Source organism: Brachyhypopomus gauderio, chromosome 7, assembly GCF_052324685.1.
Source record: "Brachyhypopomus gauderio isolate BG-103 chromosome 7, BGAUD_0.2, whole genome shotgun sequence".
Classification (NCBI taxonomy): Eukaryota; Metazoa; Chordata; class Actinopteri; order Gymnotiformes; family Hypopomidae; genus Brachyhypopomus; species Brachyhypopomus gauderio.
The window spans coordinates 13,761,413-13,775,505 of record NC_135217.1 but is presented as its reverse complement, the minus strand read 5'-3'; the positions used below and the strand labels follow the sequence as shown (position 1 = coordinate 13,775,505).

At 44.4% G+C, this 14,093-nt stretch overlaps 31 non-coding genes across 31 annotated transcripts; all 31 read left to right on the top strand.

Moving 5' to 3' along the window:
- The first annotated feature begins 529 nt into the window (after nucleotides 1–529).
- On the top strand, nucleotides 530–602 carry trnar-ucg (transfer RNA arginine (anticodon UCG)). Its single transcript has one exon. It is a non-coding gene; the product is annotated as a tRNA-Arg (tRNA).
- A 398-nt stretch (nucleotides 603–1,000) lies between these two features.
- trnag-ccc (transfer RNA glycine (anticodon CCC)) lies at nucleotides 1,001–1,071 on the top strand. The gene has a single exon. It is a non-coding gene; the product is annotated as a tRNA-Gly (tRNA).
- Nucleotides 1,072–1,239: 168 nt separating this feature from the next.
- On the top strand, nucleotides 1,240–1,312 carry trnar-ucg (transfer RNA arginine (anticodon UCG)). Its single transcript has one exon. It is a non-coding gene; the product is annotated as a tRNA-Arg (tRNA).
- A 398-nt stretch (nucleotides 1,313–1,710) lies between these two features.
- trnar-ccu (transfer RNA arginine (anticodon CCU)) lies at nucleotides 1,711–1,781 on the top strand. The gene has a single exon. It is a non-coding gene; the product is annotated as a tRNA-Arg (tRNA).
- A 168-nt stretch (nucleotides 1,782–1,949) lies between these two features.
- On the top strand, nucleotides 1,950–2,022 carry trnar-ucg (transfer RNA arginine (anticodon UCG)). Its single transcript has one exon. It is a non-coding gene; the product is annotated as a tRNA-Arg (tRNA).
- A 637-nt stretch (nucleotides 2,023–2,659) lies between these two features.
- On the top strand, nucleotides 2,660–2,732 carry trnar-ucg (transfer RNA arginine (anticodon UCG)). Its single transcript has one exon. It is a non-coding gene; the product is annotated as a tRNA-Arg (tRNA).
- Nucleotides 2,733–3,130: 398 nt separating this feature from the next.
- On the top strand, nucleotides 3,131–3,201 carry trnag-ccc (transfer RNA glycine (anticodon CCC)). The gene has a single exon. It is a non-coding gene; the product is annotated as a tRNA-Gly (tRNA).
- Nucleotides 3,202–3,369: 168 nt separating this feature from the next.
- Nucleotides 3,370–3,442, top strand: trnar-ucg (transfer RNA arginine (anticodon UCG)). Its single transcript has one exon. It is a non-coding gene; the product is annotated as a tRNA-Arg (tRNA).
- A 637-nt stretch (nucleotides 3,443–4,079) lies between these two features.
- trnar-ucg (transfer RNA arginine (anticodon UCG)) lies at nucleotides 4,080–4,152 on the top strand. Its single transcript has one exon. It is a non-coding gene; the product is annotated as a tRNA-Arg (tRNA).
- A 398-nt stretch (nucleotides 4,153–4,550) lies between these two features.
- trnag-ccc (transfer RNA glycine (anticodon CCC)) lies at nucleotides 4,551–4,621 on the top strand. Its single transcript has one exon. It is a non-coding gene; the product is annotated as a tRNA-Gly (tRNA).
- A 168-nt stretch (nucleotides 4,622–4,789) lies between these two features.
- trnar-ucg (transfer RNA arginine (anticodon UCG)) lies at nucleotides 4,790–4,862 on the top strand. Its single transcript has one exon. It is a non-coding gene; the product is annotated as a tRNA-Arg (tRNA).
- Nucleotides 4,863–5,499: 637 nt separating this feature from the next.
- Nucleotides 5,500–5,572, top strand: trnar-ucg (transfer RNA arginine (anticodon UCG)). Its single transcript has one exon. It is a non-coding gene; the product is annotated as a tRNA-Arg (tRNA).
- Nucleotides 5,573–5,970: 398 nt separating this feature from the next.
- On the top strand, nucleotides 5,971–6,041 carry trnag-ccc (transfer RNA glycine (anticodon CCC)). Its single transcript has one exon. It is a non-coding gene; the product is annotated as a tRNA-Gly (tRNA).
- Nucleotides 6,042–6,209: 168 nt separating this feature from the next.
- trnar-ucg (transfer RNA arginine (anticodon UCG)) lies at nucleotides 6,210–6,282 on the top strand. The gene has a single exon. It is a non-coding gene; the product is annotated as a tRNA-Arg (tRNA).
- Nucleotides 6,283–6,919: 637 nt separating this feature from the next.
- On the top strand, nucleotides 6,920–6,992 carry trnar-ucg (transfer RNA arginine (anticodon UCG)). Its single transcript has one exon. It is a non-coding gene; the product is annotated as a tRNA-Arg (tRNA).
- A 398-nt stretch (nucleotides 6,993–7,390) lies between these two features.
- On the top strand, nucleotides 7,391–7,461 carry trnag-ccc (transfer RNA glycine (anticodon CCC)). Its single transcript has one exon. It is a non-coding gene; the product is annotated as a tRNA-Gly (tRNA).
- A 168-nt stretch (nucleotides 7,462–7,629) lies between these two features.
- trnar-ucg (transfer RNA arginine (anticodon UCG)) lies at nucleotides 7,630–7,702 on the top strand. The gene has a single exon. It is a non-coding gene; the product is annotated as a tRNA-Arg (tRNA).
- A 637-nt stretch (nucleotides 7,703–8,339) lies between these two features.
- Nucleotides 8,340–8,412, top strand: trnar-ucg (transfer RNA arginine (anticodon UCG)). The gene has a single exon. It is a non-coding gene; the product is annotated as a tRNA-Arg (tRNA).
- Nucleotides 8,413–9,049: 637 nt separating this feature from the next.
- trnar-ucg (transfer RNA arginine (anticodon UCG)) lies at nucleotides 9,050–9,122 on the top strand. Its single transcript has one exon. It is a non-coding gene; the product is annotated as a tRNA-Arg (tRNA).
- Nucleotides 9,123–9,520: 398 nt separating this feature from the next.
- trnag-ccc (transfer RNA glycine (anticodon CCC)) lies at nucleotides 9,521–9,591 on the top strand. The gene has a single exon. It is a non-coding gene; the product is annotated as a tRNA-Gly (tRNA).
- A 168-nt stretch (nucleotides 9,592–9,759) lies between these two features.
- Nucleotides 9,760–9,832, top strand: trnar-ucg (transfer RNA arginine (anticodon UCG)). Its single transcript has one exon. It is a non-coding gene; the product is annotated as a tRNA-Arg (tRNA).
- A 398-nt stretch (nucleotides 9,833–10,230) lies between these two features.
- On the top strand, nucleotides 10,231–10,301 carry trnag-ccc (transfer RNA glycine (anticodon CCC)). Its single transcript has one exon. It is a non-coding gene; the product is annotated as a tRNA-Gly (tRNA).
- A 168-nt stretch (nucleotides 10,302–10,469) lies between these two features.
- Nucleotides 10,470–10,542, top strand: trnar-ucg (transfer RNA arginine (anticodon UCG)). Its single transcript has one exon. It is a non-coding gene; the product is annotated as a tRNA-Arg (tRNA).
- Nucleotides 10,543–11,179: 637 nt separating this feature from the next.
- trnar-ucg (transfer RNA arginine (anticodon UCG)) lies at nucleotides 11,180–11,252 on the top strand. Its single transcript has one exon. It is a non-coding gene; the product is annotated as a tRNA-Arg (tRNA).
- A 398-nt stretch (nucleotides 11,253–11,650) lies between these two features.
- trnag-ccc (transfer RNA glycine (anticodon CCC)) lies at nucleotides 11,651–11,721 on the top strand. The gene has a single exon. It is a non-coding gene; the product is annotated as a tRNA-Gly (tRNA).
- A 639-nt stretch (nucleotides 11,722–12,360) lies between these two features.
- On the top strand, nucleotides 12,361–12,431 carry trnag-ccc (transfer RNA glycine (anticodon CCC)). The gene has a single exon. It is a non-coding gene; the product is annotated as a tRNA-Gly (tRNA).
- A 168-nt stretch (nucleotides 12,432–12,599) lies between these two features.
- trnar-ucg (transfer RNA arginine (anticodon UCG)) lies at nucleotides 12,600–12,672 on the top strand. The gene has a single exon. It is a non-coding gene; the product is annotated as a tRNA-Arg (tRNA).
- Nucleotides 12,673–13,070: 398 nt separating this feature from the next.
- trnag-ccc (transfer RNA glycine (anticodon CCC)) lies at nucleotides 13,071–13,141 on the top strand. The gene has a single exon. It is a non-coding gene; the product is annotated as a tRNA-Gly (tRNA).
- Nucleotides 13,142–13,309: 168 nt separating this feature from the next.
- Nucleotides 13,310–13,382, top strand: trnar-ucg (transfer RNA arginine (anticodon UCG)). Its single transcript has one exon. It is a non-coding gene; the product is annotated as a tRNA-Arg (tRNA).
- Nucleotides 13,383–13,780: 398 nt separating this feature from the next.
- trnag-ccc (transfer RNA glycine (anticodon CCC)) lies at nucleotides 13,781–13,851 on the top strand. Its single transcript has one exon. It is a non-coding gene; the product is annotated as a tRNA-Gly (tRNA).
- A 166-nt stretch (nucleotides 13,852–14,017) lies between these two features.
- Nucleotides 14,018–14,090, top strand: trnar-ucg (transfer RNA arginine (anticodon UCG)). Its single transcript has one exon. It is a non-coding gene; the product is annotated as a tRNA-Arg (tRNA).
- Nucleotides 14,091–14,093: the final 3 nt, after the last annotated feature.

Here is a 14,093-nt window from a genome sequence, read left to right as displayed (position 1 = left end):
GTGAAAGCATACAACAATGAGCCATAGAGAAGAGCCTTAGACGTCAACCCATGCAGAACAGTACAACATTGTTGTCCTCTATATGGCATGTTTGTCTGAGAAGCGAAGAGGAATGAAAAGCATGATGTACTGTCTCACGTGGTTATTGAGCAAATCAAGGACAGGTCCATGGAAAAATGAAACAGTAGCTGAAAATGTGATCTGGCTTGAAAAGATGTGTAAATTGCTCATGGAAAAGCACTGTGATTGGTGTTTACTTTTTGGCGACCTCTAAAGTGTAGCTGCGCAGGGTGCCAGTGGTGTAGTGGTATCATGCAAGATACCCATTCTTGTGAACCGCGTTCGATTCCCGGCTGGCGCACAGACAAGGAATGTAGAGAGTTCTTTTCTTTCTCCGAACGTCACGCTCTTATGCGCTGAGCTCTTGCCAACATGGTTATGTGCAAAAGAAGCATGGCTTCAGCATATATTTGAAAACTAGTCTATAGTCGAGAAGACCTTCAAAGTCTGCACTATGCAAAGCAAAAGTGGCCCAGTGGCCTAATGGATAAGGCATCAGCCTTCGGAGCTGAGGATTGTGGGTTCGAGTCCCATCTGGGTCATACATTGGAGACTAAACAGTACATTCTCATTCTTTGGCTTGCATGCAGACTTCCTCTGTCTTCTTTATTAAGACCCTTTGTAAAGGTAAGTCTGCTAACAAGCTGAGTGTGAAAGCATACAACAATGAGCCGTAGAGAAGAGCCTTAGATGTCAACCCATGCAGAACAGTACAACATTGTTGTCCTCTACATGGCATGTTTGTCTGAGAAGCGAAGAGGAATGAAAAGCATGATGTACTGTCTCACGTGGTTATTGAGCAAATCAAGGACAGGTCCATGGAAAAATGAAACAGTAGCTGAAAATGTGATCTGGCTTGAAAAGATGTGTAAATTGCTCATGGAAAAGCACTGTGATTGGTGTTTACTTTTTGGCGACCTCTAAAGTTTAGCTGCGCAGGGTGCCAGTGGTGTAGTGGTATCATGCAAGATTCCCATTCTTGTGAACCGGGTTCGATTCCCGGCTGGCGCACAGACAAGGAACGTAGAGAGTTCTTTTCTTTCTCCGAACGTCACGCTCTTATGCGCTGAGCTCTTGCCAACATGGTTATGTGCAAAAGAAGCATGGCTTCAGCATATATTTGAAAACTAGTCTATAGTCGAGAAGACCTTCAAAGTCTGCACTATACAAAGCAAAAGTGGCCCAGTGGCCTAATGGACAAGGCATCAGCCTTCGGAGCTGAGGTTTGTGGGTTCGAGTCCCATCTGGGTCATACATTGGAGACTTAACAGTACATTCTCATTCTTTGGCTTGCATGCAGACTTCCTCTGTCTTCTTTATTAAGACCCTTTGTAAAGGTAAGTCTGCTAACAAGCTGAGTGTGAAAGCATACAACAATGAGCCATAGAGAAGAGCCTTAGACGTCAACCCATGCAGAACAGTACAACATTGTTGTCCTCTACATGGCATGTTTGTCTGAGAAGCGAAGAGGAATGAAAAGCATGATGTACTGTCTCACCTGGTTATTGAGCAAATCAAGGACAGGTCCATGGAAAAATGAAACAGTAGCTGAAAATGTGATCTGGCTTGAAAAGATGTGTAAATTGCTCATGGAAAAGCACTGTGATTGGTGTTTACTTTTTGGCGACCTCTAAAGTGTAGCTGCGCAGGGTGCCAGTGGTATAGTGGTATCATGCAAGATTCCTATTCTTGTGAACCGGGTTCGATTCCCGGCTGGCGCACAGACAAGGAATGTAGAGAGTTCTTTTCTTTCTCCCAACGTCACGCTCTTATGCGCTGAGCTCTTGCCAACATGGTTATGTGCAAAAGAAGCATGGCTTCAGCATATATTTGAAAACTAGTCTATATTCGAGAAGACCTTCAAAGTCTGCACTATGCAAAGCAAAAGTGGCCCAGTGGCCTAATGGATAAGGCATCAGCCTTCGGAGCTGAGGATTGTGGGTTCGAGTCCCATCTGGGTCATACATTGGAGACTAAACAGTACATTCTCATTCTTTGGCTTGCCTGCAGACTTCCTCTGTCTTCTTTCTTTAGACCCTTTGTAAAGGTAAGTCTGCAAACAAGCTGAGTGTGAAAGCATACAACAATGAGCCATAGAGAAGAGCCTTAGACGTCAACCCATGCAGAACAGTACAACATTGTTGTCCTCTATATGGCATGTTTGTCTGAGAAGCGAAGAGGAATGAAAAGCATGATGTACTGTCTCACGTGGTTATTGAGCAAATCAAGGACAGGTCCATGGAAAAATGAAACAGTAGCTGAAAATGTGATCTGGCTTGAAAAGATGTGTAAATTGCTCATGGAAAAGCACTGTGATTGGTGTTTACTTTTTGGCGACCTCTAAAGTGTAGCTGCGCAGGGTGCCAGTGGTGTAGTGGTATCATGCAAGATACCCATTCTTGTGAACCGCGTTCGATTCCCGGCTGGCGCACAGACAAGGAATGTAGAGAGTTCTTTTCTTTCTCCGAACGTCACGCTCTTATGCGCTGAGCTCTTGCCAACATGGTTATGTGCAAAAGAAGCATGGCTTCAGCATACATTTGAAAACTAGTCTATAGTCGAGAAGACCTTCAAAGTCTGCACTATGTAAAGCAAAAGTGGCCCAGTGGCCTAATGGATAAGGCATCAGCCTTCGGAGCTGAGGATTGTGGGTTCGAGTCCCATCTGGGTCATACATTGGAGACTAAACAGTACATTCTCATTCTTTGGCTTGCATGCAGACTTCCTCTGTCTTCTTTATTAAGACCCTTTGTAAAGGTAAGTCTGCTAACAAGCTGAGTGTGAAAGCATACAACAATGAGCCGTAGAGAAGAGCCTTAGATGTCAACCCATGCAGAACAGTACAACATTGTTGTCCTCTACATGGCATGTTTGTCTGAGAAGCGAAGAGGAATGAAAAGCATGATGTACTGTCTCACGTGGTTATTGAGCAAATCAAGGACAGGTCCATGGAAAAATGAAACAGTAGCTGAAAATGTGATCTGGCTTGAAAAGATGTGTAAATTGCTCATGGAAAAGCACTGTGATTGGTGTTTACTTTTTGGCGACCTCTAAAGTGTAGCTGCGCAGGGTGCCAGTGGTGTAGTGGTATCATGCAAGATTCCCATTCTTGTGAACCGGGTTCGATTCCCGGCTGGCGCACAGACAAGGAATGTAGAGAGTTCTTTTCTTTCTCCGAACGTCACGCTCTTATGCGCTGAGCTCTTGCCAACATGGTTATGTGCAAAAGAAGCATGGCTTCAGCATATATTTGAAAACTAGTCTATAGTCGAGAAGACCTTCAAAGTCTGCACTATGCAAAGCAAAAGTGGCCCAGTGGCCTAATGGATAAGGCATCAGCCTTCGGAGCTGAGGATTGTGGGTTCGAGTCCCATCTGGGTCATATATTGGAGACTAAACAGTACATTCTCATTCATTGGCTTGCCTGCAGACTTCCTCTGTCTTCTTTATTAAGACCCTTTGTAAAGGTAAGTCTGCAAACAAGCTGAGTGTGAAAGCATACAACAATGAGCCATAGAGAAGAGCCTTAGACGTCAACCCATGCAGAACAGTACAACATTGTTGTCCTCTATATGGCATGTTTGTCTGAGAAGCGAAGAGGAATGAAAAGCATGATGTACTGTCTCACGTGGTTATTGAGCAAATCAAGGACAGGTCCATGGAAAAATGAAACAGTAGCTGAAAATGTGATCTGGCTTGAAAAGATGTGTAAATTGCTCATGGAAAAGCACTGTGATTGGTGTTTACTTTTTGGCGACCTCTAAAGTGTAGCTGCGCAGGGTGCCAGTGGTGTAGTGGTATCATGCAAGATACCCATTCTTGTGAACCGCGTTCGATTCCCGGCTGGCGCACAGACAAGGAATGTAGAGAGTTCTTTTCTTTCTCCGAACGTCACGCTCTTATGCGCTGAGCTCTTGCCAACATGGTTATGTGCAAAAGAAGCATGGCTTCAGCATATATTTGAAAACTAGTCTATAGTCGAGAAGACCTTCAAAGTCTGCACTATGCAAAGCAAAAGTGGCCCAGTGGCCTAATGGATAAGGCATCAGCCTTCGGAGCTGAGGATTGTGGGTTCGAGTCCCATCTGGGTCATACATTGGAGACTAAACAGTACATTCTCATTCTTTGGCTTGCATGCAGACTTCCTCTGTCTTCTTTATTAAGACCCTTTGTAAAGGTAAGTCTGCTAACAAGCTGAGTGTGAAAGCATACAACAATGAGCCGTAGAGAAGAGCCTTAGATGTCAACCCATGCAGAACAGTACAACATTGTTGTCCTCTACATGGCATGTTTGTCTGAGAAGCGAAGAGGAATGAAAAGCATGATGTACTGTCTCACGTGGTTATTGAGCAAATCAAGGACAGGTCCATGGAAAAATGAAACAGTAGCTGAAAATGTGATCTGGCTTGAAAAGATGTGTAAATTGCTCATGGAAAAGCACTGTGATTGGTGTTTACTTTTTGGCGACCTCTAAAGTGTAGCTGCGCAGGGTGCCAGTGGTGTAGTGGTATCATGCAAGATTCCCATTCTTGTGAACCGGGTTCGATTCCCGGCTGGCGCACAGACAAGGAATGTAGAGAGTTCTTTTCTTTCTCCGAACGTCACGCTCTTATGCGCTGAGCTCTTGCCAACATGGTTATGTGCAAAAGAAGCATGGCTTCAGCATATATTTGAAAACTAGTCTATAGTCGAGAAGACCTTCAAAGTCTGCACTATGCAAAGCAAAAGTGGCCCAGTGGCCTAATGGATAAGGCATCAGCCTTCGGAGCTGAGGATTGTGGGTTCGAGTCCCATCTGGGTCATATATTGGAGACTAAACAGTACATTCTCATTCATTGGCTTGCCTGCAGACTTCCTCTGTCTTCTTTATTAAGACCCTTTGTAAAGGTAAGTCTGCAAACAAGCTGAGTGTGAAAGCATACAACAATGAGCCATAGAGAAGAGCCTTAGACGTCAACCCATGCAGAACAGTACAACATTGTTGTCCTCTATATGGCATGTTTGTCTGAGAAGCGAAGAGGAATGAAAAGCATGATGTACTGTCTCACGTGGTTATTGAGCAAATCAAGGACAGGTCCATGGAAAAATGAAACAGTAGCTGAAAATGTGATCTGGCTTGAAAAGATGTGTAAATTGCTCATGGAAAAGCACTGTGATTGGTGTTTACTTTTTGGCGACCTCTAAAGTGTAGCTGCGCAGGGTGCCAGTGGTGTAGTGGTATCATGCAAGATACCCATTCTTGTGAACCGCGTTCGATTCCCGGCTGGCGCACAGACAAGGAATGTAGAGAGTTCTTTTCTTTCTCCGAACGTCACGCTCTTATGCGCTGAGCTCTTGCCAACATGGTTATGTGCAAAAGAAGCATGGCTTCAGCATACATTTGAAAACTAGTCTATAGTCGAGAAGACCTTCAAAGTCTGCACTATGTAAAGCAAAAGTGGCCCAGTGGCCTAATGGATAAGGCATCAGCCTTCGGAGCTGAGGATTGTGGGTTCGAGTCCCATCTGGGTCATACATTGGAGACTAAACAGTACATTCTCATTCTTTGGCTTGCATGCAGACTTCCTCTGTCTTCTTTATTAAGACCCTTTGTAAAGGTAAGTCTGCTAACAAGCTGAGTGTGAAAGCATACAACAATGAGCCGTAGAGAAGAGCCTTAGATGTCAACCCATGCAGAACAGTACAACATTGTTGTCCTCTACATGGCATGTTTGTCTGAGAAGCGAAGAGGAATGAAAAGCATGATGTACTGTCTCACGTGGTTATTGAGCAAATCAAGGACAGGTCCATGGAAAAATGAAACAGTAGCTGAAAATGTGATCTTGCTTGAAAAGATGTGTAAATTGCTCATGGAAAAGCACTGTGATTGGTGTTTACTTTTTGGCGACCTCTAAAGTGTAGCTGCGCAGGGTGCCAGTGGTGTAGTGGTATCATGCAAGATTCCCATTCTTGTGAACCGGGTTCGATTCCCGGCTGGCGCACAGACAAGGAATGTAGAGAGTTCTTTTCTTTCTCCGAACGTCACGCTCTTATGCGCTGAGCTCTTGCCAACATGGTTATGTGCAAAAGAAGCATGGCTTCAGCATATATTTGAAAACTAGTCTATAGTCGAGAAGACCTTCAAAGTCTGCACTATGCAAAGCAAAAGTGGCCCAGTGGCCTAATGGATAAGGCATCAGCCTTCGGAGCTGAGGATTGTGGGTTCGAGTCCCATCTGGGTCATATATTGGAGACTAAACAGTACATTCTCATTCATTGGCTTGCCTGCAGACTTCCTCTGTCTTCTTTATTAAGACCCTTTGTAAAGGTAAGTCTGCAAACAAGCTGAGTGTGAAAGCATACAACAATGAGCCATAGAGAAGAGCCTTAGACGTCAACCCATGCAGAACAGTACAACATTGTTGTCCTCTATATGGCATGTTTGTCTGAGAAGCGAAGAGGAATGAAAAGCATGATGTACTGTCTCACGTGGTTATTGAGCAAATCAAGGACAGGTCCATGGAAAAATGAAACAGTAGCTGAAAATGTGATCTGGCTTGAAAAGATGTGTAAATTGCTCATGGAAAAGCACTGTGATTGGTGTTTACTTTTTGGCGACCTCTAAAGTGTAGCTGCGCAGGGTGCCAGTGGTGTAGTGGTATCATGCAAGATACCCATTCTTGTGAACCGCGTTCGATTCCCGGCTGGCGCACAGACAAGGAATGTAGAGAGTTCTTTTCTTTCTCCGAACGTCACGCTCTTATGCGCTGAGCTCTTGCCAACATGGTTATGTGCAAAAGAAGCATGGCTTCAGCATATATTTGAAAACTAGTCTATAGTCGAGAAGACCTTCAAAGTCTGCACTATGCAAAGCAAAAGTGGGCCAGTGGCCTAATGGATAAGGCATCAGCCTTCGGAGCTGAGGATTGTGGGTTCGAGTCCCATCTGGGTCATACATTGGAGACTAAACAGTACATTCTCATTCTTTGGCTTGCATGCAGACTTCCTCTGTCTTCTTTATTAAGACCCTTTGTAAAGGTAAGTCTGCTAACAAGCTGAGTGTGAAAGCATACAACAATGAGCCGTAGAGAAGAGCCTTAGATGTCAACCCATGCAGAACAGTACAACATTGTTGTCCTCTACATGGCATGTTTGTCTGAGAAGCGAAGAGGAATGAAAAGCATGATGTACTGTCTCACGTGGTTATTGAGCAAATCAAGGACAGGTCCATGGAAAAATGAAACAGTAGCTGAAAATGTGATCTGGCTTGAAAAGATGTGTAAATTGCTCATGGAAAAGCACTGTGATTGGTGTTTACTTTTTGGCGACCTCTAAAGTGTAGCTGCGCAGGGTGCCAGTGGTGTAGTGGTATCATGCAAGATTCCCATTCTTGTGAACCGGGTTCGATTCCCGGCTGGCGCACAGACAAGGAATGTAGAGAGTTCTTTTCTTTCTCCGAACGTCACGCTCTTATGCGCTGAGCTCTTGCCAACATGGTTATGTGCAAAAGAAGCATGGCTTCAGCATATATTTGAAAACTAGTCTATAGTCGAGAAGACCTTCAAAGTCTGCACTATGCAAAGCAAAAGTGGCCCAGTGGCCTAATGGATAAGGCATCAGCCTTCGGAGCTGAGGATTGTGGGTTCGAGTCCCATCTGGGTCATATATTGGAGACTAAACAGTACATTCTCATTCATTGGCTTGCCTGCAGACTTCCTCTGTCTTCTTTATTAAGACCCTTTGTAAAGGTAAGTCTGCAAACAAGCTGAGTGTGAAAGCATACAACAATGAGCCATAGAGAAGAGCCTTAGACGTCAACCCATGCAGAACAGTACAACATTGTTGTCCTCTATATGGCATGTTTGTCTGAGAAGCGAAGAGGAATGAAAAGCATGATGTACTGTCTCACGTGGTTATTGAGCAAATCAAGGACAGGTCCATGGAAAAATGAAACAGTAGCTGAAAATGTGATCTGGCTTGAAAAGATGTGTAAATTGCTCATGGAAAAGCACTGTGATTGGTGTTTACTTTTTGGCGACCTCTAAAGTGTAGCTGCGCAGGGTGCCAGTGGTGTAGTGGTATCATGCAAGATACCCATTCTTGTGAACCGCGTTCGATTCCCGGCTGGCGCACAGACAAGGAATGTAGAGAGTTCTTTTCTTTCTCCGAACGTCACGCTCTTATGCGCTGAGCTCTTGCCAACATGGTTATGTGCAAAAGAAGCATGGCTTCAGCATATATTTGAAAACTAGTCTATAGTCGAGAAGACCTTCAAAGTCTGCACTATGCAAAGCAAAAGTGGCCCAGTGGCCTAATGGATAAGGCATCAGCCTTCGGAGCTGAGGATTGTGGGTTCGAGTCCCATCTGGGTCATATATTGGAGACTAAACAGTACATTCTCATTCATTGGCTTGCCTGCAGACTTCCTCTGTCTTCTTTATTAAGACCCTTTGTAAAGGTAAGTCTGCAAACAAGCTGAGTGTGAAAGCATACAACAATGAGCCATAGAGAAGAGCCTTAGACGTCAACCCATGCAGAACAGTACAACATTGTTGTCCTCTATATGGCATGTTTGTCTGAGAAGCGAAGAGGAATGAAAAGCATGATGTACTGTCTCACGTGGTTATTGAGCAAATCAAGGACAGGTCCATGGAAAAATGAAACAGTAGCTGAAAATGTGATCTGGCTTGAAAAGATGTGTAAATTGCTCATGGAAAAGCACTGTGATTGGTGTTTACTTTTTGGCGACCTCTAAAGTGTAGCTGCGCAGGGTGCCAGTGGTGTAGTGGTATCATGCAAGATACCCATTCTTGTGAACCGCGTTCGATTCCCGGCTGGCGCACAGACAAGGAATGTAGAGAGTTCTTTTCTTTCTCCGAACGTCACGCTCTTATGCGCTGAGCTCTTGCCAACATGGTTATGTGCAAAAGAAGCATGGCTTCAGCATATATTTGAAAACTAGTCTATAGTCGAGAAGACCTTCAAAGTCTGCACTATGCAAAGCAAAAGTGGCCCAGTGGCCTAATGGATAAGGCATCAGCCTTCGGAGCTGAGGATTGTGGGTTCGAGTCCCATCTGGGTCATACATTGGAGACTAAACAGTACATTCTCATTCTTTGGCTTGCATGCAGACTTCCTCTGTCTTCTTTATTAAGACCCTTTGTAAAGGTAAGTCTGCTAACAAGCTGAGTGTGAAAGCATACAACAATGAGCCGTAGAGAAGAGCCTTAGATGTCAACCCATGCAGAACAGTACAACATTGTTGTCCTCTACATGGCATGTTTGTCTGAGAAGCGAAGAGGAATGAAAAGCATGATGTACTGTCTCACGTGGTTATTGAGCAAATCAAGGACAGGTCCATGGAAAAATGAAACAGTAGCTGAAAATGTGATCTGGCTTGAAAAGATGTGTAAATTGCTCATGGAAAAGCACTGTGATTGGTGTTTACTTTTTGGCGACCTCTAAAGTGTAGCTGTGCAGGGTGCCAGTGGTGTAGTGGTATCATGCAAGATTCCCATTCTTGTGAACCGGGTTCGATTCCCGGCTGGCGCACAGACAAGGAATGTAGAGAGTTCTTTTCTTTCTCCGAACGTCACCCTCTTATGCGCTGAGCTCTTGCCAACATGGTTATGTGCAAAAGAAGCATGGCTTCAGCATATATTTGAAAACTAGTCTATAGTCGAGAAGACCTTCAAAGTCTGCACTATGCAAAGCAAAAGTGGCCCAGTGGCCTAATGGATAAGGCATCAGCCTTCGGAGCTGAGGATTGTGGGTTCGAGTCCCATCTGGGTCATACATTGGAGACTAAACAGTACATTCTCATTCTTTGGCTTGCATGCAGACTTCCTCTGTCTTCTTTATTAAGACCCTTTGTAAAGGTAAGTCTGCTAACAAGCTGAGTGTGAAAGCATACAACAATGAGCCATAGAGAAGAGCCTTAGACGTCAACCCATGCAGAACAGTACAACATTGTTGTCCTCTATATGGCATGTTTGTCTGAGAAGCGAAGAGGAATGAAAAGCATGATGTACTGTCTCAAGTGGTTATTGAGCAAATCAAGGACAGGTCCATGGAAAAATGAAACAGTAGCTGAAAATGTGATCTGGCTTGAAAAGATGTGTAAATTGCTCATGGAAAAGCACTGTGATTGGTGTTTAATTTTTGGCGACCTCTAAAGTGTAGCTGCGCAGGGTGCCAGTGGTGTAGTGGTATCATGCAAGATTCCCATTCTTGTGAACCGGGTTCGATTCCTGGCTGGCGCACAGACAAGGAATGTAGAGAGTTCTTTTCTTTCTCCGAACGTCACGCTCTTATGCGCTGAGCTCTTGCCAACATGGTTATGTGCAAAAGAAGCATGGCTTCAGCATATATTTGAAAACTAGTCTATAGTCGAGAAGACCTTCAAAGTCTGCTCTATGCAAAGCAAAAGTGGCCCAGTGGCCTAATGGATAAGGCATCAGCCTTCGGAGCTGAGGATTGTGGGTTCGAGTCCCATCTGGGTCATACATTGGAGACTAAACAGTACATTCTCATTCTTTGGCTTCCCTGCAGACTTCCTCTGTCTTCTTTATTAAGACCCTTTGTAAAGGTAAGTCTGCTAACAAGCTGAGTGTGAAAGCATACAACAATGAGCCGTAGAGAAGAGCCTTAGACGTCAACCCATGCAGAACAGTACAACATTGTTGTCCTCTACATGGCATGTTTATCTGAGAAGAGAAGAGGAATGAAAAGCATGATGTACTGTCTCACGTGGTTATTGAGCAAATCAAGGACAGGTCCATGGAAAAATGAAACAGTAGCTGAAAATGTGATCTGGCTTGAAAAGATGTGTAAATTGCTCATGGAAAAGCACTGTGATTGGTGTTTACTTTTTGGCGACCTCTAAAGTGTAGCTGCGCAGGGTGCCAGTGGTGTAGTGGTATCATGCAAGATACCCATTCTTGTGAACCGCGTTCGATTCCCGGCTGGCGCACAGACAAGGAATGTAGAGAGTTCTTTTCTTTCTCCGAACGTCACGCTCTTATGCGCTGAGCTCTTGCCAACATGGTTATGTGCAAAAGAAGCATGGCTTCAGCATACATTTGAAAACTAGTCTATAGTCGAGAAGACCTTCAAAGTCTGCACTATGTAAAGCAAAAGTGGCCCAGTGGCCTAATGGATAAGGCATCAGCCTTCGGAGCTGAGGATTGTGGGTTCGAGTCCCATCTGGGTCATACATTGGAGACTAAACAGTACATTCTCATTCTTTGGCTTGCATGCAGACTTCCTCTGTCTTCTTTATTAAGACCCTTTGTAAAGGTAAGTCTGCTAACAAGCTGAGTGTGAAAGCATACAACAATGAGCCATAGAGAAGAGCCTTAGACGTCAACCCATGCAGAACAGTACAACATTGTTGTCCTCTATATGGCATGTTTGTCTGAGAAGCGAAGAGGAATGAAAAGCATGATGTACTGTCTCAAGTGGTTATTGAGCAAATCAAGGACAGGTCCATGGAAAAATGAAACAGTAGCTGAAAATGTGATCTGGCTTGAAAAGATGTGTAAATTGCTCATGGAAAAGCACTGTGATTGGTGTTTACTTTTTGGCGACCTCTAAAGTGTAGCTGCGCAGGGTGCCAGTGGTGTAGTGGTATCATGCAAGATTCCCATTCTTGTGAACCGGGTTCGATTCCCGGCTGGCGCACAGACAAGGAATGTAGAGAGTTCTTTTCTTTCTCCGAACGTCACGCTCTTATGCGCTGAGCTCTTGCCAACATGGTTATGTGCAAAAGAAGCATGGCTTCAGCATATATTTGAAAACTAGTCTATATTCGAGAAGACCTTCAAAGTCTGCACTATGCAAAGCAAAAGTGGCCAAGTGGCCTAATGGATAAGGCATCAGCCTTCGGACCTGAGGATTGTGGGTTCGAGTCCCATTTGGGTCATACATTGGAGACTAAACAGTACATTCGCATTCTTTGGCTTGCCTGCAGACTTCCTCTGTCTTCTTTCTTTAGACCCTTTGTAAAGGTAAGTCTGCAAACAAGCTGAGTGTGAAAGCATACAACAATGAGCCATAGAGAAGAGCCTTAGACGTCAACCCATGCAGAACAGTACAACATTGTTGTCCTCTATATGGCATGTTTGTCTGAGAAGCGAAGAGGAATGAAAAGCATGATGTACTGTCTCACGTGGTTATTGAGCAGATCAAGGACAGGTCCATGGAAAAATGAAACAGTAGCTGAAAATGTGATCTGGCTTGAAAAGATGTGTAAATTGCTCATGGAAAAGCACTGTGATTGGTGTTTAATTTTTGGCGACCTCTAAAGTGTAGCTGCGCAGGGTGCCAGTGGTGTAGTGGTATCATGCAAGATTCCCATTCTTGTGAACCGGGTTCGATTCCCGGCTGGCGCACAGACAAGGAATGTAGAGAGTTCTTTTCTTTCTCCGAACGTCACGCTCTTATGCGCTGAGCTCTTGCCAACATGGTTATGTGCAAAAGAAGCATGGCTTCAGCATATATTTGAAAACCAGTCTATATTCGAGAAGACCTTTAAAGTCTGCACTATGCAATGCAAAAGTGGCCCAGTGGCCTAATGGATAAGGCATCAGCCTTCGGAGCTGAGGATTGTGGGTTCGAGTCCCATCTGGGTCATACATTGGAGACTAAACAGTACATTCTCATTCTTTGGCTTGCCTGCAGACTTCCTCTGTCTTCTTTCTTTAGACCCTTTGTAAAGGTAAGTCTGCTAACAAGCTGAGTGTGAAAGCATACAACAATGAGCCGTAGAGAAGAGCCTTAGACGTCAACCCATGCAGAACAGTACAACATTGTTGTCCTCTACATGGCATGTTTGTCTGAGAAGCGAAGAGGAATGAAAAGCATGATGTACTGTCTCACGTGGTTATTGAGCAAATCAAGGACAGGTCCATGGAAAAATGAAACAGTAGCTGAAAATGTGATCTGGCTTGAAAAGATGTGTAAATTGCTCATGGAAAAGCACTGTGATTGGTGTTTAATTTTTGGCGACCTCTAAAGTGTAGCTGCGCAGGGTGCCAGTGGTGTAGTGGTATCATGCAAGATTCCCATTCTTGTGAACCGGGTTCGATTCCCGGCTGGCGCACAGACAAGGAATGTAGAGAGTTCTTTTCTTTTTCCGAACGTCACGCTCTTATGCGCTGAGCTCTTGCCAACATGGTTATGTGCAAAAGAAGCATGGCTTCAGCATATATTTGAAAACTAGTCTATAGTCGAGAAGACCTTCAAAGTCTGCTCTATGCAAAGCAAAAGTGGCCCAGTGGCCTAATGGATAAGGCATCAGCCTTCGGAGCTGAGGATTGTGGGTTCGAGTCCCATCTGGGTCATACATTGGAGACTAAACAGTACATTCTCATTCTTTGGCTTCCCTGCAGACTTCCTCTGTCTTCTTTATTAAGACCCTTTGTAAAGGTAAGTCTGCTAACAAGCTGAGTGTGAAAGCATACAACAATGAGCCGTAGAGAAGAGCCTTAGACGTCAACCCATGCAGAACAGTACAACATTGTTGTCCTCTATATGGCATGTTTGTCTGAGAAGCGAAGAGGAATGAAAAGCATGATGTACTGTCTCACGTGGTTATTGAGCAAATCAAGGACAGGTCCATGGAAAAATGAAACAGTAGCTGAAAATGTGATCTGGCTTGAAAAGATGTGTAAATTGCTCATGGAAAAGCACTGTGATTGGTGTTTACTTTTTGGCGACCTCTAAAGTGTAGCTGCGCAGGGTGCCAGTGGTGTAGTGGTATCATGCAAGATACCCATTCTTGTGAACCGGGTTCGATTCCCGGCTGGCGCACAGACAAGGAATGTAGAGTTCTTTTCTTTCTCCCAACGTCACGCTCTTATGCGCTGAGCTCTTGCCAACATGGTTATGTGCAAAAGAAGCATGGCTTCAGCATACATTTGAAAACTAGTCTATAGTCGAGAAGACCTTCAAAGTCTGCACTATGTAAAGCAAAAGTGGCCCAGTGGCCTAATGGATAAGGCATCAGCCTTCGGAGCTGAGGATTGTGGGTTCGAGTCCCATCTGGGTCATAC